Source organism: Pipistrellus hanaki, assembly GCF_964339955.1.
Source record: "Pipistrellus hanaki genome assembly, chromosome: 4".
In the NCBI taxonomy this organism is placed as follows: Eukaryota; Metazoa; Chordata; class Mammalia; order Chiroptera; family Vespertilionidae; genus Pipistrellus; species Pipistrellus hanaki.
The window spans coordinates 94,876,965-94,891,125 of NC_140506.1; the positions used below are offsets into that span (position 1 = coordinate 94,876,965).

The window sequence follows — 14,161 nt, forward strand, 5'->3', positions numbered from 1 at the left end:
GAGGTGAGTGAAGAAAGAAAAAAAGCACACGCGCACACACACACACACACACACACACACAAATGAGGGAACACCATAAAAGTCAAGATAGGGAGTTCCTTTAGGGGAGTTGGAGAGGTCTGAGGAGGTCACTGGGGCTGGCAATGTTCTCTTACTGTGACTTGAATGAGTGGTTACATACTGGGTCAATTTTCAACAACTTCTTAATCTACAAATTTATGTCTTATGTATTTTTCTGTTTGTTATTTCATAATAAAAAGTTTAAAAAAGAAATGAGAAGGAAAACCCCTATTTTGTTAAAAAAAAAAAAGTGCTGTTTGGAATTTTCTGCTGTTTTTCTTAGATGGCCTCTTATTCTAAAAAAATAACTTTGCTTTCTAGCCTGCTTTAGCCTGTTTGAATAAATGATGAAGATAAACTTAGCTGTATGACCTTGTAGGTCAGAAACTAGATATGCCCATAATTTCAATGCCATGCCAGGTGCATTTTTTAAAAATATATTTTATTGATTTTTTACAGAGAGAAAGGGAGAGAGATAGAGAGCTAGAAATGTCGATGAGAGAGAAACATCGACCAGCTGCCTCTTGCACACCCCCTACCGGGGATGCGCCCGCAGCCAACGTACATGCCCCTGACCGGAATCGAACCCGGGACCTTTCAGTCCGCAGACCGACGCTCTACCACTGAGCCAAATCGGTTTCGGCTAGGTGCATTTTTTAATTGGATATAACTGTGTTGTTTTCAAGGCCAGCATTGAGATAACCACTAAGTGCACACAGGGCTGGCTCTTTAATAAAAAGGGAAGTTCTACTTGTAGCCTTGCTTAGAATTTGAATTCATTTTCTCTAAGCCCACCGCGGTGAATAAAGTGAATCTCCAAACTCCTGCATTGTTTGATTGTTTGGGATCTCTGTAACAGAAAAACACCCACAATGATGCAAGGCTCACTGTTTCATTTGGATCTTAGTTCTGCTTAATAAACAAATTTGACTGGCAATTATCTCTACCAGCATTACACACACACACACACACACACACACACACACACACACACACACACTAGCTCTCACTGCCATCAAAGAACCAGAGTTGAAACAGTCAGACCATTACCATCCTTGGCTGGTTATTGAGAGAAACAGCCAGGGGAGAGGCTGACAATGTTGAGCACAGTCAGCTGGGAAGCAGAGGCCTGTTTGCTTACCAGGAAGCTCCAGTTTCACACCCAAGAAATGGAGGCATAGCCCCCCCCCCCAAGGGATAAACACCCATCTCCCCCTCCTCTGGTTCAGGATTGTGTGTGGGAAGGAGCTCGGGGGTGGGGGTGGGGGGAGAGATACGGAACTGCCCAGTAAAGTCAAAATGGCACAGAGGAAGGTGTTAGACCACAGAGTCTGTCAGTCTTACCTGGGAAAAGATTCTTGGCTAGGGGTGGCCAACTGCATGCCCCTGGAATCTTGGGAAGTTAACTGGTTGTTTTGAAAAAGCTCCTGGTTGAGAACCAGAGAGGTAATGCTGGATCTCTCTCTTGCCTGGGACACACTTGCCCAATATGTTCTTGTCCCTCCCGCTCAGGAACAAAGGACCGTGCAGGTCTACAAGCACCTGAGCCTGGGGGAAACTTCCAGGCCCAAAGGCTCATGAAGCAGAGACTCGAGGCATTGGCCTTTGCCTTGGCCCCAGAAAATGAGATTGGGCTTTTTCCAGGGCAGGGCCGAGAGAGATGGGTCTTGGGAAGCCCAGAGAACTCTATTGATGTTATGCAACAATTAAACCACATTGAACACATAGCAATCTCCCGTGCATGGATCTTTGGGATTCTTTCCTCCAAATCCCAAGCAAGAACCTGTTTCCCACTGACAACAAGACCACAGTGAAACAGACTCCTTAAATTCCTACCCAAAGATTGTGATTACAACAAGCCACTTCTACATACCTGCTAAAATTCTGCTGCAGAATCATTCGAAATACAGAGGGTGCAGCAAAGCACTGGGTGATGGGGTATTTAAAGAGTGTCTACATGGTAAACAGAGAAAAAATTTATACTTATAGTTAAGATGAAAAATACTGCCCAATAATTACCATTCTTTTGTTGTTCATGGTGGTAACTCTATTTTTTAAATGATTACCATTTTAATTCTGATCTCCCTTCTGGGAGAGCACATTTAGCCATGATGTATGCATAACAACAGCAACTGCTGCCAGTTCCTGAGTGTTTTCAGGTGCAGGTCTGAGGGCTAAGCACTTTACACACTTTGCCTGTATCATCTCAATATTCCCAACAACCTTATGAGGTTGTAATTATTAAAACTTCCATCTGACAGGTGAGGAGACCAAGCTCAGAGAGGTGAGGTTACCACTAACAAATGTTAAAGGTGTGAAAGGGAATTGGAACCATCGTGTTCCAAGGGCTCTGTTTTTAAACATTTTAATCAATTTGCACACACACACCAGCCACCTGGCCCTGGAGGAGCCAGGAGACCTGAGATTGTGCTGGTTGCTTTAATTTCTCAAAATGTGTATTCTGGGTGGTTCACTAACTGATTCAGCGCCTTACATTTTGAGACACCCAGAGCCCAGGTTATACCACCCTAATGGGCTGCTTTGTTCCATACACTATTCTCTGCAGGGGACAGCTTTTGAGCCTGAAACATGAGTTTCTCCTGCAGTTTGTTGACACTGAGAGATTAGTGCTCTTACCTCTACAATGACCTTAGGGTCAAACTGGGGCAGATGATGGATGAAGACTGTAGACCCTGCTGTCCATGGTTCAAACAGGGTCCCCACGGCAGCCAAAAGCCAGCCTGGATCTGACAGGCACCAGAGGACATCAGCGGGCTTCAGCTGCAATAATTTCCTGCTAACTCCAAAATACAGTGGCCTCAGCTTTGTAACCACAGTTGCATTCCTGGTCAAGGCACATGCCTGGGTTGTGGGCACAATCTCTAATCATTGATGTTTCTATCCCTTTTCCCTTCTTCTTAGAAACCAATTAAATATAATTTTAAAAAGTATAACTTTGAGTCCTGCACTGTCTCCCATTAAAAATATGATAAAAAATAATTATAATCAACGAGGCAAATATCCTTGGGTAAAGATTAACAAAAATAAAAATAAAATAAAATTTAAAAAATAACAGAAACAGCTGGTAGATGGAGAGACAGAAAATTGAATCCAGTGGCTACTCAGCTAGGAATGAAGCATTTCTCCACCTACTGTTACTGCTTCTGAGGGACCTCTGTGTGCAGAATTCCTTGAGAAAAACTCAACTCTCTCCTTAGCAAGCTATGGCACTGAAGAGCTCTTCTGTTAGTAGGGAGGGACCTGGAGAGCCATTCACACCCCCTCTTCCCATCTCTTAGGGCTGTGGCTCACCCACAGGAAATTACAAGCTAGGGACCTCTGTTCTGAGCTGCAGACCCAACTGCCCAATGGGAATCTCTTCTGGGTTGTCTCTCTGGCATCTCAAACTCAGAGCGTCCTAATCTCTCCTGCCTCCCTGGACTGATTCTTCTCCAGTGCTCTCTGTGTTTCAGTGAATGTCATTACTGTCCAAGATCAAAACGCAGGAGTCCACCTTGCCTCTCCAGCCCCTCCCACCTCCCACATCTAGCCAGCACACCCTCCCATTCTATCTCCTAAAATCTTAGACTTCTTAACTTCCTCCATGTCCCCAGCACCTTGGCCAAGCCACCACCATCTTGCACCGAAATTATTCTAAGACCCTCTAACAGGTCTTTCTAAATCTATTATTTCCCCAGCCATTCTCCACCCTGCAGCCACAGTGATCTTTTCAAAATACACATTTGATTAGGTCTCTCCTTTGTACACAACCTTTCAATTCTGCCCACTGTTTTCCCAATCTCTACACCAAAGTCCCCATGACCCTGTGTGCTCTGGGCCCCATGTACTTTCTCAGCTGCTCCCATCTGTGCCTCCCGGACACCCTGAGCAGCAAATCTTTGTTATGCTACTTTTAATATCTTTTGTGCCTTTGCTTGGGTTGTTCTTACTACACAGAACCCACCCCCCCCATTCTTTCCACCCCAATTCCTTCATGATTTTGCTAATAAAGTTTTATTATTAGAACAGATATCCAGTGTCCACAAGACATCGTCTCTACTTCCTGGTCTGCTTAATAAGGTACAAAATATATATTACTAGTTGGGGAGGAGGAAGTAGGAGGGAGAAGATGGTTTAATATTGATTAAATCATTAACCCAGGGCTATTTCTTCAGCCTCTACAATTATTTATTTTAGGTTAATGGCAGTGGCTTGGTTCCAGGTATAACTTCCTCCTAATGACTCATGATTGAGAAACTCAACCTCCGTATTTGTAGTTCACATCGCTATAACTTTCTGTCCTCCTCCCACCAAACCTAGAACCAGTGACAAAGTCACATGGCTTGTCATTTGTGCAGCTTGCAGAATGCCTGCTGCCTCCACCCATGTTCCCTCCACACCTGTGAAGGTGCTCAGGCAGGATCCCCTTGTCTTTGGGAGGCTTCTGTTAACACACTCTTAGAAGTCCAGACCTTCGCCTCTGAGACCCCCAGTGGTCTGAACCAAAGAGAGCAGAAGGGAGAAGAAGGATGGACTTGGTTCTACTTGGAACACCTTTCCCAACACACACACACACACACACACACACACACACACACACACACACACATACCGTGCCCCAGAGTGTGACCCAGCTTCTAAGTTGGTGCCCTCTTTCCTACCATGAAGGGAAGGAGTGTCGCAAGGCAAGTCCATGGCTATGTTTTGCCATCTTGGGGAAGCCGGTGGTGCCACTGGTGAAAAAGATGACCATTGGGTCCGTGGTCTTTGACTTAATGCAGGTGTGATCTGGGGATGCTGATCTACAAAGGGATTGAACACAAAAGGAGAGAAGTCAAGTCTCCTGGCTCCACCCTCAGGGTAAGCCAAAGAAGCAACATGAGGCTCAAAGTAAAAAACCTAGTTTGCTTGTATAGATTTTTAGAGAGGAAAGGAGAAAGAGGGAGGGAGGAAAGAAGGAAGAGAGATAGAGACAGAGACAGAGAGAGAAAGAGAGAAACATGAATTTGTTCTTCCACATATTTATGCATTCGTTGGTTGATTCATGTATGTGCCCTGACCAGAGATCAAACCCACAACCTTGGGACTCTAAACAACTGAGCTACTGGCCAGTGCAGAAAACTGGGGTTTTGCAACACTGGAGGGAAACTGGTCTTCAGGTCTGAAGCATCAAACAGAGTTTATGGGTGACTTGGGTAAGAACACTGACATTTCTTCATTTAAAGAATAGGAAAACACAGAGGAGTATTTTATAATTTAACAAACATTGAAATAAAACTTACTGTTTCTGAAAATGCACTACTAGTAAACGAATTACAAATAAGAACTTATTCAATCTTCAGAGCAATCCCAAGAGGTAATTATGCCTAACTTGTCATGCTCCCTTTGGGGATGAGGAAACTGAGGCTCAGAGAGGTTAGGTAACTTCCCTGATGACATACAGCCAGCAATTGGCAGAGCCAGGTTCAAACCCAGTGTGCTGCATAGACTGTCCTCTTAGTCACACTGCTAAGCTTGCTTTCATACAAGCTAACTTTACAGGAATTTCACTCCATAACCTTGGTGCTAAGTGGGGGAGGGGAAAGGAGATGAGAAAGTGAGGGAGAGTGAGAGTGAAAGAAGAAAGAATCAAAGAATCACTGGGCCTTGATTCCTGGGAGCAGCTACACTCAGTCTCTGGGGGCTGGCCGGCGATGATTGTGCTTGTGAGCTTCCTGTGTTGATCAAATAATCTGCAGACCATCCAAATGCTGGAGGGAACACTGGCTTTTGCTGGGAAAAGGTACAGTCCTGACTCTGGGCAATTTAAGGGATTTTTCAACAGTACTATTTTTTTAAATATGTTTTATTGATTTCAGAAAGGAAGGGAGAGACAAAGAGAGGTAGAAATATCAATGATGAGAGAGAATCATTGGTTGGCTGCTTCCTGCATGCCCCCCCACCTTGGATCTAGCCTGCAACCTGGGCATGTGCCCTGACCAGGAATGGAACCTCGACCTCCTGCTTCATAGGTCGAAGCTCAACCACTGAGCCAGGAGGGCTTGGCAACAGTATCATTTTTTTAAGTTTTTTGTTTATTTAACTCTCTGACTTTATTTGTTTATTCAAATTATAAAAGAAAGTTTATCTAGAAGCCACAGAGGTAGTAGAGATGAGCCAGAGGGCTGCATTGGCTCAGCAAACAAGTTCAGACAGAAGGGCCCTTGGCGTTGAGGAGAGAGAGGAAAAGGTAGCGCAGGGGGAGATGAGGGCACGTTCCCTGGAAGAAGAGCCCCAACTCTGGACCTTAGAGTCCACCACAAGGTGTGATGTCACTGTGTTTCCCTTTTGGGGTTGAATAACATTTTACTTTAAAAACAGAAGGGTTCCTTAAAGAAAACAAACCCAGTGTAACTTATAGGTTATAAACCAGTGTTACCTCAGAAAAATAAAAGAGACAAAGAAAAGACACCCAGCAAGGTTTGAGCTGTGGATGGAATGGGGGCTCTGTGAACTAAGCTCACAGGTGATCTGATCATAAATCCCTGTCTGGCAGGGCACGGCGGAGGCAGGTCCGTGACACAGAGCTTCTCTTGTGAAAGGTTTATCTTTGCCGTAAGCTAGCCTGTCCACAGTTCTTGTGCATCTAGGTTAACAAAACCTTGAAATACAGAAAGTAATATCCCTTGAAGGGGATGTGACCCCTCAAGGGAGTAGAGAATCTTAACTATCCTGTAATCACATCCCACCTGGCTTTTCCCACCTTAATCTTTCTTGCATCCCCTCCTGAATTTCAAATGCATGAAAGAAGATACAAATCAGCTTTCCTCCAGAGCATCTGAGGTCTTTCTTCCCTGCATACTAGTATGTTGTCAGTTTGGCTCAAATAAACTCATAAAAGTTTCCTGCAGGTTTGGGCATTTCTTAGATGGACAGTGTAAAAAACACCTAAAGGCTCACAGAACTAAAGGATTGGAGGTAGAGGGTCTCTCTCTCTGACCTCCTGGCATTTTCCTAACTTTCTAAGGGCACCTACACTTGGGAGATTTTTGCTCCCAAAAGCCCCTGCCAGTCACATCCTCATTTTTTTTTTTTTATTACAATCTCAACTTTCACCTTAGGGACCCATTATAACCTCTCATTCAACTTATTCACATATATGTATTTATATTTATATATGAACTAGAGGCCTGATGCATGAAAATTCATGCACTGGATGGGAGAGTGGGTTCCTTCAGCCTGACCTTCCCCCTTTCACAGGCTGGGAGCCCTCAGGAGGAGGAGGCGAGCCAGTGATCTGGGGAAGGTTACACCTCCATCACACCTGTGCTGCTGCCACTGCTGGCAGCGCAAGCCTCAGCCATCCCAAGTTACCTGAGCCTTGGGCAGTTCTGGGCGGCTGGGTAATCACCATAAAAGACTTACCTGCACCTTGGCCTGGCCCTGGGCAGCTGGGCAGCCGCCACCTGAGGCTTGCCTGTACCTTGGGCCACACTGGTAGGCTAGGCAGCCATCATCCGATGCTTGCCTGCCCCTTGGGCATTGGCTAGGCATCTGAAATCAGAGGCTTGCCTGTATCTTGGGGTGCTGCCATCTGAGGCTTACCTGCACCTTGTACCGGCCCTGGGTGGCTGGGGGACTGAGGGGACTGGGGGGTTCTGGACACAACCATGAGGAGCAGCTGGACTCAACAGGTGGTGGGCCCTGCAGTGTCACACACCTGCCAACATGGCAGGGCTGAGAGGACTGCACATTGCCATTTTGGGGTGGTGGGCACTGCCAACTTTGAGGGCAGGGCAGACAATTAGCATATTCCCTCCTTACAGGCCGTCATCTTTGTGAGGGTGTGAGGGTTAATTACCATATTTCCTCTTTATTACATAGGATAGTGTCTTAGACTCCCACCTACTAGAAGCTTGAAACACAGTAATCCTCACAGTACACCTCCTTTCAAATCCCAGGGGTGACCAAACTTTAGGGAGAGAAGCATAGAAGTGCAATGTCCTTATATTACAGATGAAGCAACCTTGGCTAATAAAGGGGAAGGAAGTAGCCTAGGGTCACCCAGCAGGTCAGGGACATAGCTGGGAAGAGGTTTCTGGAGCCAGGCCTGATGAACTTCCTACCACCACCAGCTGTCTGTCTTGGTGTGCATGGCCTTCTCCCACTATTCCTCAGAGAGCACCTCCATCAGACCAGAAACTCACTTAATCAGAGATCGGAAGTCCAGCCACCCCTCACGGCTGTGGTCAGACACAAGGAGCTTGGTTTTCAGAGCAGGACACTGAGAAGCCACAGATTCCACCTCCGGGGCAAGGGCATCTGTGGTCACGATGCTCTTGGCATTAGACTCCTTCAGTCTATAGAGAATGTCCTTGGCCTTCATCTGGGTTGTCCCTGGCATGAAGACAATCCCTGGGGGTGAGAAAGAAATTGTTTCATTTCCTCTTTCACAACCATAGGCTTCAGGTCTGGCTGATCTGCATAGAAATCCCCTAACCTCTTGCTACCCAAAGACCCCAGTCTCAGCACCACCACACCACACCCAAACCCACCCAATCAGAACATTCATTTTTTAAAATTTTGTTTAAAATACATGGATTTCAGAGAGGAAGGGAGAGGGAGATACAGATAGAAACATCAGTGATGAGAGAGAATCATTGATTGGCTGCCTCCTGCACACCCACATTGGGGATCTAGTCTACAAGTCAGGCACGTGCCCCAATTGGAAATTGAACCATGACCTCCTGGTTCATAGGTCAATGTACAACCACTGAGCCAAGGTGGTAGGGCCAGAACCTGCCTTTTAACAGGACCTCCAAATAATTCCCACGCACGTTATAATTTGAAACACTTGCCCTAAACTTTTCTACTCTAGATGGGTGCAGCCAGTAGACAGGTGGATCCTACTTTTCAAGAGTCTACATAGGACCTGGAAGCACCGATGCAAGGAGACAGAATCTCTGACATCAGGAATAGCTGCATCCCAGCCCCCACTTTTCTCCTCCACTCGCTTCTGTCATTCCTGTGTCATTGGGAATCCCTTCTTTCCTTCATCCCTCATGTCCAAATTAACCACATTGTCCCTTGAGCTTTTCTACATTCCCTCCCTTTCATCAGCTGTCAACAATAATTAGTTCAAGTATTTGTGTGCACCTATTGGATTCTAATCTCCCCACCAGTTGCCTTGCCCTGGAACTTCCATATTATAATCTGTGTTTCCATCCACATTTCCTATTGTTAGGACTAGAAGGTAATAAAATCCTTGACAGCCATTTGTAAGTTTTCTGTCACAGGAGAACAAAAACCAGGAAATGCTTGCTGGACACCAGGAATCAGATCATATAAGGAAGTGAAACTGTCCTGAAGACACCTGATCACACACCTGCATTCCATCCCCACCAGCTCAGCCCCCAAACCCACTGAGGACAATAGATTCCCACTGTGACAGCATCTAAGGATGGAACTCCTGCTCCTGGGTGCACCATCATCCCCTTGGATCAGTGCTGTTTTCCTTAAATAAACTCAATTTTCCTTAATCACTTCTGAGATGGCCAGTTAGCCTGCCTGCCTACCTTATTCACCTCACTTCTCTTAATACCAATGTCCTCACTCCAGAAAAACACCATGCTCTCCATTCTGACACTGAAGACGCTGCCCAGGCTCCACCTATCTCTCCCATACCTCTATTCTCTGTTTCAAAATGGCCATTCACATAGGTAACTCCTGACTGTAAGCCTTTGCATGTGCCAATCCTGTTCTTGGAATTCCCTTTCTCTGCTTCTACTCCTCTTTAGTTATACTGTTCCCAGAAATCATCTTGGATTTCTCATGGGCCATCTCAGGTCACATGGCTTTTTTTTTTTTTAATATATTTTATTGATTTTTTACAGAGAGGAAGGGAGAGAGATAGAGAGCTAGAAATGTCGATGAGAGAGAAACATCGACCAGTTGTCTCTTGCATGCCCCCTACCGGGGATGTGCCCGCAACCAAGATACATGCCCTTGACCGGAATTGAACCTGGGACCTTTCAATCCACAGATTGATGCTCTACCGCTGAGCCAAACCGGTTTCGGCTCACATGGCTTCTTTATGCTTCCTCTGCTCTTGCTATTAACATTTGATTCCGCAGGAACTAGATGGATTAGTCAATTATTTTATGTAGAAAAAAGAGAGGCATAATATATAAGCAAGAGCATGAACAGACTGTTGTGTGAACATGTGATTCAACTGAAGTGATTAAAAAAAATCCACAAGTCCCATACTGATTTAAATTAGATAGGTAGGTAGATAGATAGATAAATAGATAGGCAATTAAAAGGAAGAGGAAAGGCTCTACAGAAGAACGCTAACTAATGAAACTAGAGGGGGTGTTATAAACGGAAAATTCTCTTGTAAAACCAAATAATCATATTCAACTCAGTCAAGAATCATCAGTGGACACTCAAACCATGGGGTGAAAGTCAGTGAGGGAGCAGGATATTCACTAGTCTCATAAATGTTACCCCACAGACTTCTTACTGGTCAGGAACAGAAAAGGTGCCTTGACACAGTTGACTACCACCCTTCTAATGAGATAAACAATGTCACTGATGGAAGACAAAGCAATTGCATAGACCCCGCATGTGATGCGCCAACAAAGACACATGTCCTCCCAGCACTCCTGCTAAGATGTTTTAAGATGAATATAATCATGAAGCAAGAGTCAGAAATACACGTTCGGGTGCGCTTCCTGAAAAGCAATTGACTTCAACACTTCAAAATGTGATTGCCATGTGGAAAAGGATAGAGAACCCTTCTAGGTTACAGGAGACTGGGAAGAAATGACAACTAAATTAATGCATGAACCTCAATTGGATTTTGGACTTAAAGAAAAAAGGAATGGTTGTCAAGCGCGTTATTAAGACAATTGGGAAATGTTGACTATGTATAGCTATTAGGTAATATATATTATACTAATGTCAGACTTCTTGTTTGATAAGCTGTGGTGATGTGAAGAAAATGTCTGGAATCCAGGGTTTATGGGTATTTACATGCTCTTTATGGGTGTCACAATGTCTGCAACTGATTCTTTACTAACTCAGTGGGGAGCTGCAATATGACAAAAGGTTAACAGTTGATGAATTTAAAAAAAGCAATAATGTCTGAGACTGTGCAAGAGAAAGTGTGTGGCATCAGGAGAAAGATCCAAGATGGCAGCATAGGTAAACACAGCTAAACTGCTGCCACGCACAATTTCAAAACTACAACTAAAAGACAAAATGTCTACCACCCAGAACCAAGAGAAAGCTGGCTGAGTGGAAGCTCTGCAACTAGACTGAAAGAGAAAAGAGCATTCAGGGCACAAGCACAGAAAAAAACTGAGGTACGGGTGATGCAGGCTGGTGGCAGATCCTGGCTAGCGGCAGGTGTTGCTTTCTTCAACCTGAAGAGAGACAAGCTCTCAATCTCTTTGAAATCCAGTTTCTGCCATCAAGTCGGAAGATGAGGGTGGCTTGCTTGCAGAGCAGTGTGCAAGAATAATTGTTTTCTGTGCTGGGGCGCGAGACGTGGGGGGCACAGTTGGAGAGGCAGAGACAGCTGACTGGCAACCATCGCTGTTTGCCACACCGTAGCCTAGTGATGCCCTGAAACTGCGTCCCACACAATCTACAAACACACCCAATCTCCAAGCAGTGGATTTTGTATATGAATGACCTTCTCTATTTCAGTTTATCCTAGCAAACTTGCAACCTGGTGCAGACAGCTCCAAAGCCTCCAAGCTCCAAGCAGGGAGGAGAGGACTGTGGTTCTTATTGTAGCTCCTGCAAGGTGACCTCAGACAGTAGCTGAACTGCACCCCATTGGAGATCCAGAAACAAGTGTACCTAGTGGTCAGTGTGAGTCACCAGATTTTAATTCCTCACATCCAAAAGTGACACATTCGGGAGGCAGAATCAGTGAGCACAAAAGTCCCACTGAAACAAGGCCTGCACCATAAGCGTGTCTCCTGCACAGCAGTTCTCCCAGCATAGACACAGCTGATCCTCACAGCAAATTGGCCTGGAGGTCAATTCCTCCCAGTGCACCAACAGCAATCAAGGCTTAACTACACCAAGACTTCGCACTCAGCCCACAAAGGGGTGTACCAAGAGCAACCAGCTCAGATGATTGGGGAAGCTGAGCTACTGGCCCTTATAAGTCACCTACCACACAAAGCCACTCCATCAACACAGGGAGGCAGCCAAAATGCAGAGACACAGAAGCAAGTCATGAATGAAAGAGATGGAGAAAAGTAAACTACTAGATGACACAGAGTTCAGAATCACATTTATAAAATTACTCAAGAATCTTCTAAAAACCACTGAGAAACTTGAAGAGACCTCCAAGGACCTTAATGAGATTGAAAAATAAAGCATACACTGTCTGAAATAAAGAATATACAGAAACTCAGCCGAAACCGGTTTGGCTCAGAGGATAGAGCGTCGGCCTGCGGACTGAAAGGTCCCGGGTTTGATTCCAGTCAGGGGCATGTACCTTGGTTGCGGGCATGTCCCCAGTGTGGGGTGTGCAAGAGGCAGCTAGTCGATGATTCTCTCTCATCGATGTTTCTAACTCTCTGTCCCCCTCTCTTCCTCTCTATAAAAAAATCAATAAGATATATTTTAAAAAAGAATATACAGAAACTCAACTATAGATCAACATACACTAAGAGTCAGACCAAAGATCTGGAATATGAAGAAACGAAAAACAAAACAAAACACCCAGCCAGAGAAGCAGAAAGAAAGAAGAATCCAAAAGTGTGAGGATAGTGTAAGGAGCCTCTGGGATGGCTTTAAGGGTACCAACATCCAGATTTCTGGGGTGCCAGAAGAAGAGAGAGAGCAGGATATTGAAGGCCTATTGAAATAAATAATGACAGAAAACTTTCCCCACTTGGTAAAAGAAATAGTTAAGGGAGTGCACAGAACCCCAAACAAGAGGAATCTAAAGAGGACCACACCAAGACATATCATAATTAAAATGCCAAGGGCAAAAGACAAAGAGAGAATCTTGAAAGCAGCAAGAGAAAAACAGCTAGTACCTACAAGGGAGTATCCATATGACCTTCAGCTTATTTTTCAACAGAAATTATGCAGGTCAGAAGGGAGTGGCAAGAAGTATTCAAAATGATGAACAACAAGAACCTACAACCAAGATTACTCTACCCAGCAAAGCTATCATTCAGAATTGAAGGTCAGATAAAGAGCTTCAGAGAAGAAAAAACTAAAGGAGTTCATCACCACCAAACTAGGATTACATGAAATGTGAAGGGTATTATTTAAGAAGAGGAAGAAGAAGAAAAAGGCAAAGGTAAAAATTATGAACAACAAAAAATATCAAATACATATCTACCAACAAGTGAATCTAAAAATCAAGTGAATAAAAAATCTGAAGAACAGAATGGACTGTAAATATAATAGAATCAGGGATGTAGAAGAGAGTGGACCTACGATTCTCAGGGGGAAAGAGATCTGAGGGGTGCGGGAAGAGATGGGACAAAAAAATCTTACATCTATGGATAAAGACCATGGAGGGGGTAAGGGCATGGGGTAGGGTGGGGAATCAGGTGCAGGGGAACTATGAGGGGAAAAAAAGAGGAACACCTGTAATAATCTGAACAATAAAGATTTATTATATTTTTAAAAAGACAATCTCTTCAATAAATGGTGTTGGGATACTCGGACAGACACATACAAAAAAATGAAACTAGACCAACAACTTACACCATATACAAAAATAAACTCAAAATGAATAAAGAACTTAAATATAAGATGGGAAACCATAAAAATCTTAGAAGAATCCATAGGCAGCAAAATAGCAAACCTATGTAGTAGCAATATCTTTACTAATACAGCTCCTAGGGCAATGGTAACTAAGGAGAAAGCAAACAAATGAGACTACATCAAAATAAAAAGCTTCTGCACAACAAAAGAAACCATCAACAAAACAACAAGAGAGCTCATTGCTTGGGAGAACATATTTGCCAATGTTATATCCAATAAGGGTGTAATCTTCAAAATTTATAGGGAACTCATCCAAGTAACAAAAGGAAAAGAAAAATCCAATAAAAAAAATGGGCAAAGAACCTAAATAGACAGT

General features: G+C 44.2%; 1 pseudogene across 1 annotated transcript in view; it reads right to left on the reverse strand.

Moving 5' to 3' along the window:
- LOC311622130 (acyl-coenzyme A synthetase ACSM1, mitochondrial-like) overlaps positions 1 to 14,161 on the reverse strand; it is a 54,984-nt pseudogene that overhangs the window by 21,115 nt on the left and 19,708 nt on the right. Inside the window, exons 4-7 of the transcript XR_014797052.1 lie at positions 8,247 to 8,454; positions 4,722 to 4,862; positions 2,698 to 2,857; positions 1,934 to 2,013 (exon numbers count right to left, since the gene is read on the reverse strand). The product of XR_014797052.1 is annotated as an acyl-coenzyme A synthetase ACSM1, mitochondrial-like (transcript). The remainder of the gene's footprint in view (positions 1 to 1,933; positions 2,014 to 2,697; positions 2,858 to 4,721; positions 4,863 to 8,246; positions 8,455 to 14,161) is intronic.